Source organism: Panicum hallii, chromosome 6 (genome assembly GCF_002211085.1).
Source record: "Panicum hallii strain FIL2 chromosome 6, PHallii_v3.1, whole genome shotgun sequence".
Lineage (NCBI taxonomy): Eukaryota > Viridiplantae > Streptophyta > Magnoliopsida > Poales > Poaceae > Panicum > Panicum hallii.
The window spans coordinates 18,387,456-18,400,940 of NC_038047.1; positions in this window are offsets into that span (position 1 = coordinate 18,387,456).

The window sequence follows — 13,485 nt, forward strand, 5'->3', positions numbered from 1 at the left end:
CTGGTCGGGATGGATTTCATTTCACGGACTTTTCGCGGCCGCGCGCCATGTTGTGTCCCGGCGAAGTAGTTGTTACGGCTGTTGTCGGTTCCAAAAGCCTCCTAGTTAATTTCTGCTACTATTATTACTAAGTAAGCAATTATTTCTTTATTTCTGGATACGAAATATTAATTGGAATCCAGATAATCTGAGTTAGTGGATCGAAATCATTTAATTCTAAACGTTTGACGTGTAAAATAGAAAAAGAGTACTGAAATTCTCAACTGACTCGTATTATGTTATTATAAAATACGTATAATATATATTTGTATATACTAATCAATATATATGCTAGTCGTTTCTAATAACTAGTACAGAGACACATGTGTGGCCGACACGTGTTTTGAAAATTCTAATAGATAAGAATTCTATATATAACTTTTAGTAAATAATAATTTTATATTGATAAAGAAGATGACGGACCTAATTTCAAAAACCTAGTAAATGAGACTTTATATTCATTAACTTACAATTTAGCATGTCGCAAATTAAAATTCTTCAGAAACCAAAACAATTAACCCATACAATAATATTTATATTTAACAATTTAGCATGTGATTTTGAACAATCTAGTAAAGACAATTATATTTGTATATCAAAACTTCAAAAGATAATGGGGACATTGGGCTCTTATACCCTCGATGGAAAAATAAAGGAATTTTGTAGGATTGAATAACCAAAAAAGAATATTACCATGTCCATTAACCTATACATCAACAGTATTTACTAATGATTATACAATAGTTATTCAGCCAGCAATTACAATGCTAATTGTGTTTCCATAATTGCTGTCTGATAGACATAGATCCTCTCCACTGAAATAGTAATCATCAATTAAAGAGCAAATACCCAGAGCAATCAAATCCAATTCAGAAGTCAAAAGAAAGCAATATTAATTTTGTATACATACCATTCCAAGATACTTGCTCTTTATAGTAAGAAAAAAAATAATCCGATGGGACACTCTTTGATATTGAACTTGCATGCATTCTATGAACCATTCAAACAATAATCTGTACTATAAAAATTGAAACAATTGAAATCCTTTCTCATCAAGATTAGACCACCGTACTCCTCACAGATGTTCCACCTGCCAGCCCAAAGATTTGACGAAAGGGGGTGGAGACCCACGAAATTGATAGAAGAAAGTTTCCACCGAAATTCTAATTCTTTTTACACCTAGCACTTTGTCTACCCACCTCTGTACCCGCAAAATTGAAACAATTGAAATCTTTTCTCATCAAGAATAGACTACCGTACCCCTTACAGAGGTTCCACCTGCCAGCCCAAAGATTTGACGAAAGTGGGTGGAGAACCACGAAATTGATAGAAGAAAAATATTTCCACCGAAATTCTAATTCTTTTTACACCCAACACTTTGTCTACCCACCTCTGTACCCGCATATTACTTTCCTTCCATAACATCAGTATGCGCATGGAACACCGTGCGGCATTGATTAGCATGCCGATACGTTTCCTTCGATATCCCTCTCCTTCCGTATGCTTCTCCTTCCATCCAAGAGACCATATGCTTTCCATTCCATTTATGACCCTGCTAATTCCCTCTCTATCAGCGTTTCCTTCCATATGCATTGCCATGAGAGATCCTCCACCTCTGGTGCCAAGCACAATAGGGTAAAAATGAAATCATCCACAACACCCGCCCTGGGCTCAAATGCTAGCTTCTTAAGCCTATGGGCTATGATGACCACTCCCTGGAGCCACACTGTGGCCGACAGAACTAGCTCCTCAAGCAAGGTCATGTTGATCGTGATGGAGTCAAGGTGCAGATTGAAGATGGAAAGGCTGTGGAGGGCGGAGCAGCGGTGGAGCAGGCCGGCTAGGATGGCATCGTAGCAACGAAGCGACAGCCTCTCAAAGTCTGGCATCTCCCCTACCTAGGGGCTGATCAAATAGATGCCTTGCACGTCATGCGTCATCAACCTGGTGCCGTCAAGGCGGAGCAGCATCACAGTGAAGGGTGAAGAAGTGATTAACACAACTTGATTCATTCATAGCTTGGAGAGTTACATATATAGATTACAGACTCGATGAAACTGACTTTAGAAGATGGAAAGCCAACCAACGCTAACTGACCAACACTAATTGAAGAACCTGAACAGCCAGTCTGTTTAACACCCCCCCGCAGTAGGAACACCGGTGGAACGGACATTCATACTGGACCGAAAATCCATAAAAACAGACGACGGCAGACCTTTGGTGAAGAGGTCGGCAAACTGAGAGGAAGTCGGCACATGCAGAACGCGAACAGCTCCGACAGTCACACGCTCCCGGACAAAGTGAAGGTCGGAAGTCGGCACATGCAGAACGCGAACAGCTCCGACAGTCACACGCTCCCGGACAAAGTGAAGGTCGATCTCGATGTGTTTGGTGCGCTGATGTTGCACCGGATTGGAGGAGAGATAGACAGCACTCACATTGTCACAGTAAACGAGTGTGGTACGCATAGGAGGGTGGTGGAGCTCCTGAAGTAGTTGACGGAGCCAAGAAGCCTCGGCAACTCCATTTGCAACTGCACGATATTCAGCCTCGGCGCTGGAGCTAGAAACCGTATGCTGGCGTTTACTAGACCAGGAAACCAGGTTGTTGCCAAGGAAGACAGCATACCCTGAGGTAGAGCGACGCGTGTCTGGACAGCCCAATTGGCGTCAGTGTAGACGATGAGAGCTGATGATGCAGTGCAGCTGAGAAAGAGGCCGAGGTCCGAGGTGCCCTACAGATAACGAAGAATGCGCTTCACTGCAGTGAGATGAGGCTCTCTCGGATCATGCATATGAAGGCAGACTTGCTGAACTGCGTAGGTAATGTCAGGGCGAGTGAAGGTCAAATATTGTAGTGCTCCAACCAAACTTCGATACAAGGTTGGGTTAGCCACAGGAGGCCCATCAGACGAGAGTTTGGCCATAGTGTCTACGGGAGTGATGCATGGCTTGCATGCAGTCATGCCGGCACGCTCCAGGAGGTCGAGAGCATACTGGCGCTGGGAGAGCATCATGCCGGACGAAGAGCATGTAACAACAATACCCAAGAAATGCTGCAACGGACCAAGATCCTTCATTGGGAAGGAAGCCTGTAAAGCAGTAAGAAGCTGACGAAGCAAGCTAGCCGAGGAGGCAGTCAGGACAATGTCATCCACATAGAGGAGCAGGTATGCTGTACTAGAATTCCATCTATATATAAACAAGGAGGTGTCGGACTTAGCCTCCAGAAAACCCAGAGTCTGCAGATGAGCAGCAAAGCAGCTGTACCAGGCACGAGGTGCTTGCTTGAGACCGTATAAAGACTTGTTGAGGCGACAAATATGATCAGGGTGAGCCGCATCAACAAAACCAGTAGGCTGAGAGCAGAACACAATCTCTGAGAGAGTGCCATGGAGGAATGCATTCTTGACGTCAAGTTGATGGATAGGCCAGTTGTTGGAGAGAGCCAAACTGAGAACAGTGTGGATAGTGGCTGGCTTCACAACAAGACTGAACGTCTCATCAAAATCAACACCAGGACGCTGAGTAAATCCACAGAGAACCCATCGAGCTTTATAGCGGTCAAGAGTACCATCAGAGTGGAGCTTGTGTCGAAAAATCCATTTACCAGTCACGACATTGGCATGAGGAGGCCGTGGTACCAAAGTCCAGGTGTTGTTGGAAATCAAAGCCTGAAACTCCTCCTCCATAGCACCACGCCAATTAGGATCAGTGAGAGCACTGCGAACAGAAGTTGGCACAGGTGATAGAGTAGCCGCATGAAGGTTCTTGCTTGGCTTCTTGAACCCACTTTTGGTGCGAGTGCGCATCACATGATCGTTGACAATGGGAGGTACCGGGACTGCACCAGGGGGCAGCACAGGGGCAACAGGGTGCAGGCGCGGTATGCGAGCAGAGCGTGCCTGCCCCAGACCAGCCCAACGCCAGATCGTAGGAGAACTAGGGGCACCAGTGAGTAGCCCACCAGGCAGCAGTGGGGATGGTGGGGGCGGGCCACCAGGCAGCCCACCGGGCGAGGGTGGTAAGCCACCAGGTAGCCCAGGGGGTGGCCCACCCGATGGAGGAAGCCCACCAGGTGGCGTCCCGGGCGGAAGACCAGACGTTCCTATCGGGGATGGCCCAGGAGAGCCAGGCGGCGGCGGCGGCGACGGCCCATCAGGCGGCGGCGGCGACGGCCCATCAGGCGGCGGTTCACCAGGCAGTGGCCCAGGGTGGCAGCCAGGAGCAGTAGGAGGTCCAGTCGGCCAGGCTACACTGGGAATAACCTGTGTAGAAGGCGCCATCACCTGTTGTGAAGAAAAATCATCTAGAAAATCAAGGTTAGTAGGAGAGGCTGAGGAGGACGCCTCAGTGAAAGGAAAGGAAGACTCGTCGAAGACAACATGGCGAGAGATGATGACACGGTTTGTGGTGAGATCAAGGCATCTATAGCCTTTGTGGTTGGACGAGTATCCCAGAAAGACGCACAAAGTGGAGCAAGGGGCTAGCTTGTGCGGGGTAGTGGAAGAAAGGTTAGGGTAACACCGACACCCAAAAACCCGAAGATGATCATAAGACGGAGGATGACCATGGAGGGTATGGAAGGGTGTGGAGAAGTGGAGGGTGGAGGTGGGGTGTCGGTTTAGGAGGTAAGTGGCAGTATGAAGAGCCTCAACCCAATAGGTAGGGGGAAGGTGTGCCTGAAAAAGGAGGGAGCGAATGATATTATTGAGAGTGCGAAGAACACGTTCAGCTTTACCATTTTGTTGCGAGGTATAGGGGCAAGACATGCGGAGATGGACTCCGTGGGTGAGAAAGAAGGCACGTGTGGAGGAGTTGTCAAACTCACGACCGTTATCACATTGCATGCTTTTAATGGTGCAGCCAAACTGAGTAGCAACATAAGCAAAGAAATGTGCAATAGTGGAAAACGTGTCGGATTTAAGATGAAGAGGGAAAGTCCACACGTGATGGGAGTAATCATCAAGAATGACAAGGTAATATTTAAAACCAGACACACTGGATAGGGGGGAGGTCCACAAATCGCAATGCACAAGATCAAACGGTCGAGAGGCGCGAGACTGGGAGTGAGGAAATGGGAGGCGAACATGACGACCAAGTTGACATGCATGGCAAATATTTGAGGTAGTAGTATCTTTATTACATGAAATAACAGAAGAGCGAGCAAGGCGAGACAAAGCCTCGTGGCCTAGGTGACCAAGGCGTTGGTGCCACAGCTCCGAGGACACACTGGTGAGGAAGGCATGGGGTGATGTGTTGGCGAGCGGAGGTGTGGTAGAACCAACTTGAATTACACCGGCTCAAGTACGCGAGACCACTCTTGAGGGTTCCCACGTGCTTCAAACGGTATAATCCCTTGGCCTGTCGGGTAATGTCCTGATAAACCACCGAATGCAGGATCAAACAAGGTACCTCGCATGAAGGCGAGTTTAGAGATATAAATGCCATCACGTTTTACATCACAGGCAGATATATTACATAAGTGTTTAAAAGCAACATCAGTTCCCAACTGGTGGGGATTATTACAAAATAGTTTACGTTTCAAGTCATGCAGCAGGGTTTAAAACACGGGCTCTGTACACGTCGTCAGTTCAGATATCATGCTAGCCCTGGCATGATATCACTCAGAGTGATTTGTGCTGGCCGGGGACGGGTCCCACTCCACGGACCAACCATCAAGCAGAGGGTAGGGCCACGGTACAGGCAGAGCTGAGTCATCAGGGGGATTACCTAAACAAAAAGTTACAAGGCAAGACTGAGTATTCTAATACTCAGCAAGGCTTATCCGTTCATGGTATACTTAGCCGTGTAACTAGACTTATGAAGGCTTTTCAGGTTTTTGGGTAGAGTTTTCAGCTGAAAAGCAACAAAGAGTAGGTCCTTAATGTCAATTTTTAGCTTTCAAGTTCTATGTGATTATTCATTCTAGATAAGCACCTATAGCTATTCAAGTATGGTAGAATCTTTTGCCAAACATCATCTTTGATAACCGCAGAGTTGCTCTTGTTACTCTATGTGGTAAAGGGATCAAGCAGTCTCAATCTCCGCGAGAAACGGACGATTCCTGAATCGAATTTCAGCCTTGCAAGGGTAAACCTAACTCACACGCTTGGAACAATCCAATGATCGTCCCGAGCAACCGTTTGCCTTTCATTCCGACTTGTGGATCAGAGCCACCACAAGCGACTGTAGGACCATACGCACATCCAATGTGCAGGAAGTACGTCTGTAGAGCGACTACACGACCGTACTCCTGGTTGCCCAGCAACACGTATTCCAACACATCAATTCGAGTAACAGGAAAAACCAAAATATGAGTGGTGGGAGGTATGTCCACTCCTCGGGCCGATTGGTTACTAGGTTTACCGCTTACCATTTTCGCGGCATGTGGCTAGTACTTTCAAACGCTTAACCACCGCTACCACACACTGCGGCCTTACCAAGTTCAACAACACAGACGGGGTATCATCTCCACCATGATACCTCACAAAATTCCCGTCTGTCATCCTTATAGTGATTACAGGAATGTAAACATTACAAATCCTATATCGCGCGAGTGACAGGAAATCACCCGACTTCTACCGGTCCTATTAGCAGAGCGGCTTTTCGGACTCAAATGCTAGTATTCAATACATTGGTTCCTAGGAAAATGTAATTAGGGTTTCTCATACAATTCCTATGAACGTAATGCATAGATAGATATAAATAATAAAAGTTGCAGTGTAGATAAAGTAGGGGTTATGTCCGGAGCTTGCCTTCTTGCGTAGGGTTGGGGGCAGTAGTGTCAAAGTTTTCCGAACTTTGGTTTGGAGCTTCAGTTAGACCTTCGACGGCGTTCTCGGGGTCTTCAGGAACTTCTACGGCTTGATCCGAGATCAGCTCGTAGTCACCGTCGGCGAGAGTAGTCGGGTCTACATGATATGCAAAGATGTAAATTAAGGGATGCATATTCTTTTATTTTATTTCACGATAAAGTTGCAATCCAAGTAGTTAACACATATGAACTCATGAAACAAAAGGGGGTTTAGTCTTGAGTTATCATTCATATTTAAATCATGATTATAGTATTGGATTTATTGAAAACAGGAACTAAAACAATTGAATTTGAATTCAAATTTCAAGTTTAAATTCAAATCTTAGACAAATATAATTATAAAGTTTTGAAAATTTAATTATAGACTAATTATCAACACATTAGATCATGACAAAAAGATCTAGTTAATTAAGCCTAAGGAACATGCTTAGTTAATTTCAAATAATCTTGAATTTGAATTGCCCAAATTCAAAAGAATTTAAACTATAAAATAGTATTAAGTTTGAAACTTTTACACAAGCTCACACATAGCCTATAGAAGTTACATACCAAAAATCACAATAAACAAAGCTAGCATGTAGAGGTTATACACAAAACATCTCTTAACTTTAGATTTAAAATAGGTTCAAAAGTATTTGGTTTCAAACTAAACTTCATTAATAAAAGTTGTAGGGTTTGAAATCTAGTTTTCAACAAAGTTAGTTTGGTAATTTTTGAATTTTTCTACAGTTTTCCACGAATTTTACAAGGCATCAGCATTAATCACATGAAATAACAGACCACAAAAGGGGGGGGGGGGTTCTCGGTATTTTTGCGCTGGGGTCCCTAGAACAAGATTCCTATTCACAGATGTGCCCCTGCCCGACCTCAACGGCGACCGGCCGATCGGCTCAAGCACGTTCTCGCCGGCAGCGAGCTTTCCGGTGGGGAGGGGCTGACCGAGCATGACCTACGGGACCTAGGGAGTGGTTTGGGAGGGAAAGTGCTCGACGAGCGGCAGTGGAACACGGCCGGCGACGTGGAAGTGCGGCGGCCGTGTCGGGTCACCGGCGTTCTCGCGCGAAGGGCCGGTGAACACGAGTAAGGAAGGCGCGCACGAGCACCGGTGAGCCGCGGGGAATCGACTTGAGTACCTGGATGGGCTGGAGATCAAGCAGAAGGAGCTGTCGACGGTGAGGTCGAGCTCAGGCGGCTCCGGTGAGAGGTGGCTCGGGGTGGGAGCAATTCCGGCGAAGGAAGGCCGGGGGCTGGACCGGATCAGGTCGGGGAGCTAGGGGAGAAGGTGGGGAAGCGGTTGGCCGTGGGGATTTGGGCGGGGTGGCGCGGTCGAGGAGAATTCCGGCGAGGAGAAGCGGCGGTGGCTCGGTGTCACGAGGAGGAAGAAGAGGCAAAGCAGCCGGGGAGAGGGGGTTCGATCGGGTTTTGTAGCAGCGCACGGCTTGTAGAAGAGAGGGAGAGAGAGGGGGCGGTCACGGCCGAGCCCAGGACGGCGGGCGGCGCCGGCATGCCCTCGGGTGCGTGGCAGCCACTCGGCTTCGGCGGCCCGACGTGGCAAGGCGAGGGAAGGACAGTGGGGGCAGCACAGCGGTGGGAGGAGGGGTGGGGCGACACGTGGGAAAGGGCGGCAGTAGGAGGTGGACGGCGACGGCCTGCACAGCGGCGGCCGCGGGGAGCTGCACCAGCGGCAGAGCAGGGGAGGTAGAGGTGCAGAAGGGGCTCAGAGGAAGAAGAAGGAGGAGAAAAAGTCCAAGGGCTCATGTGGAAAATTGAAAAGATCCAGGGACTTCCCTGTAAAGTAAAATTCCCCGTTGATATAAAGCTCTAATGAGAAAGTGCCCAAAATAAAAGTTGTAGAGTTTTTCAAGCTCTACAAAAGTGCTTTAGGGCTCAAGTTCAAAAACTCAAAGTTTGTAGCTTTACATGATAGGTTTTGAATAAAGGTGAAATTTGGATTACCTTTGTCCTTACCAAAGTGAATTTGATCAAATTTTAAACACATTTGCAAAAGTTCATGGAAGGTCATGATGACTTGTACTCTTACATGTTAGCCCTCAAGTAAACATGAAAGTTACTTTTACACATCAACTATTTTACATAAAAACCCTATGGTTTTTGTTTTAATCACACATAGGTCCCTATCTTCACACAAAAACCCATTTTTCTTAAGATTTAGCCTATCTTTTACACTTTCCTTCCTATAGTAATATAAATTTAACACTTAGTATTATTTTTCTCCTAGGTTTTAATGCTACCTTCCATTCCACCCCATTTACACTTAAGGGCCTATATTTTATAGAGGTTACAAATTTACCCCTAGTCTTTTGTAATATCCACATATACCATAGCAAGCATCATACTAAAACCTAGTGTCCATGTTTTCTAATTACCTGAATATCACAGGAGGGCACATTGGGTACAAAGGGCTGGAGCTATTGCACCTGGTGATCACTTTCCGGGTCCGGAGGTCCTTCACAGAAAAACCACGGGGGTCAAACTCAACAGAACAGTTGTTATCAGTGGTAAAACGACGAACAGAAACAAGATTCTTGATAATTTGGGGAGAAACAAGAACATTTTCTAGGTGAAGATTACCGACAGAAGCTGACCCAGTGGCAGTGATGGGAAGATAGGACCCGTCACCCACAATGATAGATGAAGGAGTAGAGGAACATGGTGGGTGAGAGGAAGATAAAATACCGGGATGGGAGGCCATGTGGGAAGTGGCACTGGAGTCCATGTACCAATCACCAGATGAAGATGGAGGTCTTAGAGTCATGGTGTTGAAGGTACTGGCAAGGGCCTGCTGATCCCATGAGCCAATACCTCCAGCAGCAAGCGTGCGCGAGTAGACCGGTGGAGCAGCAGCAGGAGGACCTACAGGTGGCGGCCCAAGAAGACCAGGGGCCGGCCAAGCTGTTGGAGCCGAAACGGGAGCAGGCCAGGCCGCGAACACCTACTGAGGTGGCCTAGACGCCGGGCGGGGCGGCCCAGGCGGCGGAGATGGCCCGCCGTGCCAACCTTGGACCGGACCGGGCCACATCTAGATGGTCCCGGTCTAAGGATTGTAGATTGTGGGCCAAGTGGTAGCCCGTGGCGTTGAGGTAGAAGAACCGCCACCACCAGGCGTGCCCGAGTCGGCGCTGCTACCGGCGGACTGTCCGCTAGAGCCGCTGCCGCGGCCGCGCCGGCGGCGTTGATTACCGCCGCCTGATGAGCCACTCCCACTCGAGGAGGACCCGGTGGATGGAACACCAGAGCTGCCGTCGGAGGCAAGTGCGTCGGAGGCAAGTGCGTCGGAGGCAACGAGAGCGGTGGGCGGTTGCGGAGCGGCCGACACCGTAGTAAGTTCCTCGAGCAGCAACTCGGAGTGGATCTCGACGAAGGTAGGCAGGGGCCGCTGCTTCTTGAGGAAGAGGCGCAGGGTGTGGAAACACTCGGAGAGGCCGCGGAGCACGTTCATGGCGAGGACGCGGTCAGGAACGGCCTCGCCGAGCTCGATGAGAGAGTTGGCGAGGGTCTTCATCCGCCGGCAGTAGTCGGTGACGGAGAGAGCGCCTTGACACAATGTGCAAAACTCGGTGTCGACAAGCTACACGCGTGTCTCGCGGTTGCCTATGAATTGCTGTTCAAGCGCAACCCTCGCGATGTGGGTAGAAGGAGTGGCGGTGGTGACGATCTCGAAGAGGTCGGTGGTGATGGTGCCGTACAGCCAGGACAGCACATGAAGATCCATCTGCACCCAGTGTGGATCATTAGGGTAGATGGCGTCGCTGAGGACGTGATCGGCAAGGGCGTACTTGCCAAGGGCGAGGAGCATATGGCGGCGCCATTTGGAGAAGGAGGGCACGTCGAGGTCGAGGGTCACCGGAACGAGAGCGCGGATGTTGAGGATGCCGAGGGCCTGCGCGTGGAGGGTAGGAACGGCATCGCCGGCCATGTCGTCGGTGGCAACGGATGAGGCGTCATCATCATCCTCAGGAATGGGAGCGGAGGCCACCGCGAGACGGTGGCGGGCATCAGCGAGGGCCTGCTCGTGGCGAGCGACCTCAGCCTGAAGGGCGCGGTGCTCGGCAGCAGCAGCCTCGACGCGGGCAGCGGCAGCCTGCTCTGCGGCGAGGCGCTCTGCTTCAGTGGCAGCCACGGCAGCCGAGTCATCGTTGGCCATGGCACGATGAGAGAAGAGCGGAAGATGGGGAGGTTCAGGAAAGGAACCCACTCTGATACCATGAAGAAGTGATTAACACAACTTGATTCATTCATAGCTTGGAGAGTTACATATATAGATTACAGACTCGATGAAACTAACTTTAGAAGATGGAAAGCCAACCAACGCTAAGTGACCAACACTAATTGAAGAACCTGAACAGCCAAGCGTCCAGTCTGTTTAACAAAGGGGACGGGGGTAATAACCTTGACGGTGACAGCGGTGGTGAGGTTCTCTGGCTGCAGCCTCGCGGCAGCGTCGAACATCAAAGTGATCTAGGTGAGCGAGAACCTACGGTACCTGGGGGCATGGACGTCGAGGAGCCACCGCCAGGCTTGGGGGTCGAACTCGAACGCAGCGATGAGCTGCGCGAGTGCGGTGTGAAGCGATTTAGGGGTTACCTCGCGGAGGACGAGCTCGGGGAGGAGGGTCCAGAGACCGGGCCACCGGTGCGACAGTAGACTCGTCCGGGCAGCGGTGATTTCTGTTGGAGTTTTTCCGGCTGCCCACCGAGGGATATACCCAAGGTGGTAAGTTTTTGTGAGGAGACGCCGAGATCAGGAACTCGAAGGTGCAAGGAACACAAAGCTTAGACAGGTTCGGGCCGCAAAGCGCGTAATACCTGTCGGTGTTTAACCGCCTGCCCACCGAGGGATATACCCAAGGTGGTAAGTTTTGGGTGAGGAGATGCCGAGATCGGGAACTCGAAGGTGCAAGGAACACAAGACTTTTAGACACATTCGGGCCGCACGAAGCGTAACACCCTACGTCCTGTATGGTGGTTTGTATTCCCTTTGGTGTAGAATGACCTAATAATATTCTGTTTTGAGAGGGGTCCCTGACCTCCCTTATATATCCGAGAGGCCAGAGTTACAAAGATGCTAACCAACCTCCGCTGAGGGATCATACCAGAACATATCTCGAGTAGATCCCCTCCGTGTTGGTTAGCTCTATCTCCTATTTAAACGGGATAAACAAGAGATAAACAAAATGAATAAGAGATAAGACAAACTTAATCTCCTAAACCTCTTTAAACTACGCTACGCGCCCAGCCCGGTGGCCCCGGGTCTGACAAGCCCCCGAGCTCTTCGTAGCTGAGTACCACAGGCTTATCGAGTACTTTTGAAGCAGTCTTCGACTTCTTCCGAATCTTCGTCTTGAAGTCCATCTTCGAGTACTTGCTTGGCTGCATCGAGGCTATGAGGTGCTCATGCCCCGAATTTTGTTAGGGTGTGCGATTTAAAAATCGCACTCCATATGGAGTAGCCCCCGAGCCTCAGGTTGAATCGAAGAATCAGGCTGAGGGTCCCATTTGTCTGTAATCCTACTTATCCTTCAAAAAATTTGAAAAATAAGTAGTCGATGCCACGTATCCCGCAGCCCCCGAGCCTTGAATCCAAATCCCACAAAATTTGGAGATAAGGATCCAATAACCGTGGCATGCAGGCTATACAATGACAACTTACGAAATTACTAAAGTGATGGCACAGATGATGGGTATGAGGTTATGAATTCGAAAAACCCCTTTTTTCGGGACAACAAACCCTGAAAAAATGATTAATCGAATATTCAATCCAAATAATCCACCAAACGACCCCTCAGATTCAGAATATTCCCGGAGGTGACTCCTGAACTTCGGAACAGTAACTTTTCCCCACCCCGCTGGTTATTTAACCCCGCGAGAACGGTAGGAAAAAACCACGCTTTCAATCCGCATTCCGCCAGAAGCCACCAAAATCCCCAATCCGAGCCAAGCACCGCCGCCATCCCCCCAAGGAGATTCTCCCGCACCAACCTCCCCGCCACTCTCCCCGCAGCCCCCGAGCATCTCGTGGCTAGCGCATCGAAGATGGCGTCCAAGAAGTCAGAGATCGAGGAAAGGAAGAAGGATGCGGAGCCATCGACCGCGGAGTGTGTACACAGTAAGTGCTCCCTCAACAATCTGAACAAACTAGTCTCCGAGGGGTTGCTGCAAGACAAGAACCTTGTCAACTGGCGCCCCTCTTACCGTGAACCTTTCCCCATGGAGAATGTCGACGAAATCGTCACATTCTTCCATTTTGCCGAACGGGGATTGGCCCTCCCCACTTGTTCCTTCTTTCGTGGCCTTCTTTATTATTACGGGCTTGAGCTCCATCACCTCAACCCTAATTCCATTTGCCATATTTCCATTTTCATCCACCTCTGCGAAGCATTTCTCGGAATCGAACCCCACTGGGATCTATTCTGCTTCCTCTTCCGCGTCAAACCCCAGCCTACCACAAAGAAACTTTCTGTAGTAGGGGGCACCGGCATCCAACTGCGACAGCAGGCCGGCGAGAAATACCTTTCGTACAAATTCCCCTCAAACCTTCCTGGGTGGAAAAACCAATGGTTCTACATCGAAAACCATGCTCCAAATCTTCTGACGAAGTCGAACAGATCGC